This window comes from Amblyraja radiata, chromosome 2 (assembly GCF_010909765.2).
Source record: "Amblyraja radiata isolate CabotCenter1 chromosome 2, sAmbRad1.1.pri, whole genome shotgun sequence".
NCBI lineage: Eukaryota > Metazoa > Chordata > Chondrichthyes > Rajiformes > Rajidae > Amblyraja > Amblyraja radiata.
The window spans coordinates 64,101,487-64,108,808 of NC_045957.1; positions in this window are offsets into that span (position 1 = coordinate 64,101,487).

Genomic DNA, 7,322 nt, shown 5'->3' on the forward strand with positions numbered 1-7,322 from the left:
TTAATATGTGATTTCCAGCTTATTTTATCGTCAATTATAACCCCAAGAAATTTATTTTCATGCACTCTTTCAACTTCCACCCCATTTATCTTTATACTTACTAGTGTATTTATTCTACAATTACCAAATAACATTATTTTAGTTTTACTCAGATTTAATGAAATTTTATTCCTATCAAACCTTATTTTCAATTTACCCATTTCTTTTATTATTTTATCCAATAGCTGTTTTAAATTTTCCCCAGAACAAAAAATATTTGTATCATCTGCAAACAAAACCAGCCTCAAGACATTGGACACATTACAAATATCATTTATGTACATGATAAATAATTTTGGGCCCAGCACTGACCCCTGTGGTACACCACACACAATGTCCAAGCATGTAGAATTATGACTACCCAGATTTACAAACTGTTGCCTGTTCCTTAAGTAGCTTTTAATCCAGTCCAGTACTATTCCTCTAATTCCATACCTCTCCAATTTTTTAAATAAAATATCATGATTAATTGTATCAAATGCTTTTTTTATGTCAATAAATATCCCAGCTGCATATAATTTCTTATCAATGGCGTTTGTGATGTCTTCAATTAATTCTAGTATTGCAAGTGATGTTGATCTATTTGTTCTGAATCCATATTGACTTTCTGTGATTAATTTATTCTTTTCTACAAATTTGTCTAATCTATTATTAAACATTTTTTCTAATATTTTGGAAAATTGTGGGAGTAAGGAAACAGGTCTATAGTTTGTAAAATGATGCTTGTTCCCAGTTTTGTATATTGGTATTATTTTTGCTATTTTCATTTGAATTGGGAAAGTACCGGTTTGGAAGGATAAATTACAGATGAATGTTAAAGGTTTGGAGATCCCCTCAATGACCATCTTAACTAGCGACATGTCAATGTCGTTGAAATCGGTAGACTTTTTATTTTTACATGTTTTGACAATATCCAACAATTCTTTTTCTTCTACTGCCGTAAGAAACATAGAGCAGGGATTTCTCTCCACTAAATTCTCAGGAGTTTCTCCAGATGTCCCTGAATCGGGGATTTGTTTAGCCAGGTCTGGTCCAATATTTACAAAAAAATTATTAAAACTATTAGCTATATCTTCCATGTTGTAATTTTCCTTATCCTTATCAATAAAATACTTCGGGTAATTTGTTCTCCCCGGACCATTTCTGATAATGCTATTAAGTATGCTCCATATTCTTTTTATATTGTCTTTATTGTCATCTAATTTCTTCTTATAATAATCTTTCTTGCTTTCTCTTATGATGTAAGTTAATTTATTTTTATACTTTTTATATTTATTTTCTGTATCTTTAGTTCTCTCTCTTATAAAATCTCTGTATAGGGCATTTTTTCTTTACAAGCATTTTGTAATCCCTTTGTAATCCATGGACATTTAGTATATTTTGATTTTCTATTATATTCTTTAATTGGACAATTTTTATCATATAATGACTTAAATATTGCAATAAATGTTTCATAAGCACTATCAATGTCTCTTTTTTGGTATATTATATCCCAGTTTAGTGCATTGATAGCTTCCTCCGATCTCACTCGTCTATATTCTATTAATTTGTTTGGTTTGTTGTTCCTGTGGATATTATCATAAACTATAAAAACTGGCAGATGGTCACTTATATCATTAATTAATAATCCATTTACTATTTTATTTTCCACATCATTATTAAATATATTGTCAATGAGTGTAGCGCAATGGGAAGTAATTCTACTCGGTCTAGTGATTTTAGGAAATAGACTCATGCTGTACATAGTATTAATAAAATCTTCTGTAAGGTTGTGTTGATTAGGATTTAGTAGGTCAATATTGAAATCTCCACATAAAAACACTGATTTACTACTTGTTGTTGAAAACATACTCTCCATCCAGCCCCTGAAGATTTCAATATTTGACCCCGGTGCCCTATATATACAACTAATGATTACATTTTTATTTCCACCATTAATTATTTCTATAGTTATACATTCATGCAGATTGTCAACCACAGTTGTCATATTATCTACTACCTTATAATTCAGAGTTGTATCCACATATAGTGCTACCCCTCCTCCCCCCTTATTTTTTCTATTGATGTAATTGAAGTCATATCCGTCCATCTCAAAATCAATTCCCTTTTCCTGATTAATCCATGTTTCAGATATTGCGATGACATTGAATGGCTGTAAAATTTTTTGTAAATACTCTTTAATACTATTAAAATTCGCATAGAGGCTCCTGCTATTAAAGTGTATAATCGATAATTTGCCTTTTACATTAATATTCTGATTATACTGATCCTCTGTGTAGTAGCAGCAGATATTTTTGTCGTTGGAATTAAAGTAAAAATTATTGTCCGGGTCTATATCGTATTCCAAATCCTGTAAATTGTGATCGGTATATTCAAATGGTTGTAACTTCAGTTGTTTCTTTTCGCTTATTATTTTAATTACTTGACTACCATTTCCAGATGCAAATGACTGAATTCCTTCAGTGTATGCCATAATTGCGTGTGTAACTAAATTTCACCTCACAATCCCGTTTTATGATCATTGGTATTTGTCCAGTTCTGCAATATCTCTAATAACCAGCACTTTGGCTTCCTCTGGTGTTCCATTTAATTTAATAAAGATTTTACAGTTTGCAGTCCAGGTATTTAGTATTTGTTTCTGTTTCTTAAGGTATCGTGCTTGTCGGGCTATGTCGGCATTTCGTTTTGTTAGGTGTTCATTCAATAATACTTTTGTTCCCTTCAACTGTCTTGTCATCGCTATTTTTATCCTCTTTGGATTTTCTCCTGGGCAGGGGGTGACAAGCCTCGATGTTATCGCAGTCCAAGTGTATTCCTTTTGACTGCAGGAAGGCCGCCACCTGTTGCTCCGTGGAGCTTGTATCCATTGCCCCGGGCTCCCCCCCGCTGTCATCAGTCACCGCCCGTGCGTATGACCGGGGCTTTATACTGAGTCCGGTAATGATAACATTATTCGCTCTGGTGTACTGCTCCAGGTCCGCAACTCTGCTCTCCAGGAACACCAGTCGCTGGTCCTTTTCGGCGCTCTGGATCCGGAGAGCCTTTACCTCCGCCACCAGGTCGAGGATGGCTTTCTGCTGTTGTTTGACAGCAGAAATCTCCTCCGTCATAAAATCCAGCGCTATTTTTATTTCTTCGCCTTCCTCCGCTGTTATTGCCTTCTTCGGAGGCATGGCTGCCACTGGTTAGTCCTCCTACAAATATTACACAAAACTACGAAATGCTCAGGTCCGTCGGCAGCGTTGCCACACAGCTACCGCTTCTCTGCCGCCATTTTGCATTGGCTTTCTCACAGATTTCCGAGAAATCTAAGCTTGGACCAATATAATCTTTAGTTGAAAATATTAAAGGTTAGTCATCTGAATATTCCATGTTAAGATTCAGCTAAAACGAAACTCAATTCTATTTTTAGACTTCATTAAAACGATGTTCTCGACCTTTCCTAGGTTTGTGGAGGTACACTTTTGATTATCAAGAGTGAAACTGTAGTTTACCTCTTAATTCTGATTGTGAAGGCAGCTTTTACTGTTGGTGCCATCATAACACTTCAGCTATTTTTTAACATATATGTCTGCAGATAAATGTAAATTAATTCATTTTATTAGATTTGGTATCTAAGATATTTGTTGATTAATAAGTCAGTTAAATAAACACTTTGGTTTGCTTCTTATGAGACAATTATGCTAAAATATTGCTATTTAAAATTTTGCTGGAATTACGAGTTGAATGTGCTGTCAGGACTGCCAAATTCCAACTTCATCAGCAAAAGAAATGCTTGTTGAGTTCCTCCAACCAGTTTGTAACAGCGAGATGAATCTGTGTGCATTTTGACTAATATAACAAATATTTTTGCTGGGGATATTTTCGGTGTGCTAAAACGAGACGATACCCCAAGCAGGAGTTTGGTCCATATTCCTGGATGACACTTCTGTTACAATATTTTAACCATTAAAGATAATGAAACTCAGAAGGCCTGGCTACATAACCTGAACCCATCACAAGCTAAACCTCTAGTCTGATATCAAAAGGTATTATCAGATCTTGAGCTCGGATTACATTTGGATTTACCATGGTTGGGTTGGGTTTTAACCTGATATCTGAAGAAGCCTCTAAGAAACTGATGCTCAGCTGTGTATAAAGTAATATGTAATCTTCTGACTTTATGGTCAAAAATTACTATGGGCTTTTGATCAACTGGGCAAGTGCTCTGAATTGAATATGTTTATTGTCATTGCACAAAACTGAGCAACGAAATTCTATTTACTTCTCCTCCGTTAAAAGAAATACAACACAACAACCAATACACATATGTATAGTTAATAGTAAAATAATAATACATTTTTAAAAGAGTTTAAAAGAATTTAGCGGTATTCCTCGAAGTTACTTCTTGCTTCCCAGTGTTCACTATTGGAGTTAAGCTCTTTTATCGCACATGGGTAGAAACTATGTTTTAGTCTACGAGCCTGCAGAGACCTGAGTCGCCTCCCAGAGGGTAGCAGAGTAAAAAGGTGGTTGGCAGGGTGGGATGTGTCCTTCTTGATATTTATGGCCCTGCGCAAGCATCGGGCCTTGTATATGTCATCCAAGGAGGGCAGGTTAGCGTTTGTAATGCGCTGCGCAGTTTTTATAATTCCCTGCAGCGCCCTCTTCTCAGCCACAGTACAGCTGGCAAACCACACCAGGATTCCATAGGTGACGATACTTTCCACGGCGCATCGATTGAAGGACAGCAGCAGCGGCTGTGAGACGTTAGCTCTCCGTAGAGACCTCAGGAAACACAGCCGCTGATGAGACTTCTTCAAGAGAGTGACGGTGTTCATTTGCCATTTGAGGTCCTGGGAGATGTTTATTCCCAGGAACTTAAAGTCGTTGACTCTCTCCACCATGTCTCCTTTGATGTATAAGGGAGCAGGTTCCTCTCTCCTCTTCCTCCTGAAGTCAACGACAAGTTCTTTTGTCTTTGATGGGTTTAGTACCAGGTTGTTTTTGGTACACCAGACGGTCAGTTTTTGGACTTCATCCCTGTAGGCAGACTCGTCATCGTTGTTTATCAGTCCCACCACAGTCGTGTCGTCCGCAAACTTGATGATCCTGTTTGTATTGTGTGTTGGTATACAGTCGTAAGTGTATATTGTATACAAGATGGGACTCAGCACACATCCTTGTGGCGCACCTGTGCTAAGCGTCAGGACTGGGGAGTAATTGGACCCCATCCTGACAGTCTGTGGGCTGTCTGTTAAAAAGTCCTTAATCCATCCACATGTGTTTGCATTAACACCTAGATCAGACAGTTTGTCCACCATTCTGAGGATTGGCTAATGGAGTTTAATGCTGATACATGCGCATTTTGGGAAGTCAAACCTGGCAGGACATTCACAGTGACTGGCAAGTCCCTGGGTGGTGTTAGGTTTGAGCAGTACACGGACACAGTTCTCTGAAAATAACTATAAATCTTAAACATGATTATTTTATCCAACCAATATATTCAGTTACATAGCATGGAATAGCCAAATGGAAGAAATGTCAGTGACATTATTACCTTCATCTTTCAACACATATTTATTTTGCATTGATATTGTTTGATTTAATTCAAAAACATAAATGATAACTACAAAATTCAATTCAATTCAATTCAATTCAATTCAGTTTGATTTAATTCAAAAACATAAATGATAACTACAAAACTTCAGTTACAGAGCAAATAGTGATTAAATCCCTTCGAATACAATTACTTTTACCATTTAGTGATCATTATATACTACTACACTTAAGCTGATTTGACTTTCGATGATAAACTGAACTTGAAAAATGGCCACAAGGTGGTAGAATACTATATTATTTAGAAGAACAAATATTTTTCCTCACCTGTGCAATAAATCAACACAAAAAGCGAGGAGTTGTAAGTGGGGAAATTACATAAATCAGTTAATGGGGATCTAAACATTGATACCTTATAATCTATACCTTAATGGGCATATGACAGAGCAAATTAATATTGTGCTGTAAAATTCAGAATAGTTCACCATTTAAATATTGGTAAAATTTGATGAAAAAGGATACCCGGCTTTTAACAATTAAAGTTCCACTCTACTTGGACTTGTTCTCAGCTGGAGATTGGTTTCCCTTCTTTATCTTCTGCAGAATTTTCCTTTGACGGGAAGATAAGGTTAAATAGTAACCCTCATCCATATTCAAATAATATATACACAAACACACACACACACACACACACACACACGTGTCTAGATATAGATGTGTATAGATATATCTATATAATTAAAACTCAAATCTTGATCACTTCCTGTTTGCACTGCATAGTGATTTTAGAAAAAAACGCTACCACTTACGGCTGTGATTTGTGGCCATCTTACTCTGAGTCCTCCTCCACTGCGTAGGACAACCAGTGAAAAATAAAAGACTTATTAATGTTTTTTAAATGTTGAGATTCTCTCCTGTCAATCATGCCATGAAAGCCACGCCCCTTCTGGTGGAAGGGGGAGGGACTATAAAACCCGGAAGTGTGGACTGCCTCAGTCTCTGCAAGTTGGGGAAGCGAGAGGTCACACCTCTCAGTCTGAGCTGTGAATAACACTGAACACATGTCTACTAAACTGAGTGGTTTTACTGACCTGTGAGTGCCCTTAATGTGGTTTGAAAATGTAATTTGAAAATGCAAAAGTGGTTGGTGGATTGAAAATGCAAAAGTGATGGTTGGTGATTTGAAAATGCAAAAGTGATGGTTGGTGGTTTGAAGTGGCAGGTAACTGCACTTGTATTTGGTGGCCTTGCACCCTGCTTGAAGTGGTATGAAACTGCACTTGAATTTGGTGGCCTTGCATCCTGCTTGGAGTGGTATGAAACTGCACCTGAATTTGGGGGCCTTGCACCCTGCCTGAAGTGGCATGAAACTGCACTTGAATTTGGTGGCCTTGCACCCTGCTTGAAATGGAATGAAACGGCATTTAAATTTGGTGCTGTGCACCCTGCTTGAAGTGGTATGAAACTACACCTGAATTTGGTGGCCTTGCACCCTGCTTGAAATGGTATGAAACTGCACTTGAATTTGGTGACCTTGCACCCTGCTTGAAGTGGTATGAAACGGCACTTGAATTTGGTGGCCTTGCACCTAGCTTGAAGTGGCATGAAACTGCACTTGAATTTGGTGCCGTGCACCCTGCTTGAAATGGCATGAAACTGTATTTGGTGGCCTTGCACCCTGCTTGAAATGGAATTTCAAGGAATGGCCATGAGTCAACTGCCAGCCCACCAGCCGTGAGTGAGCT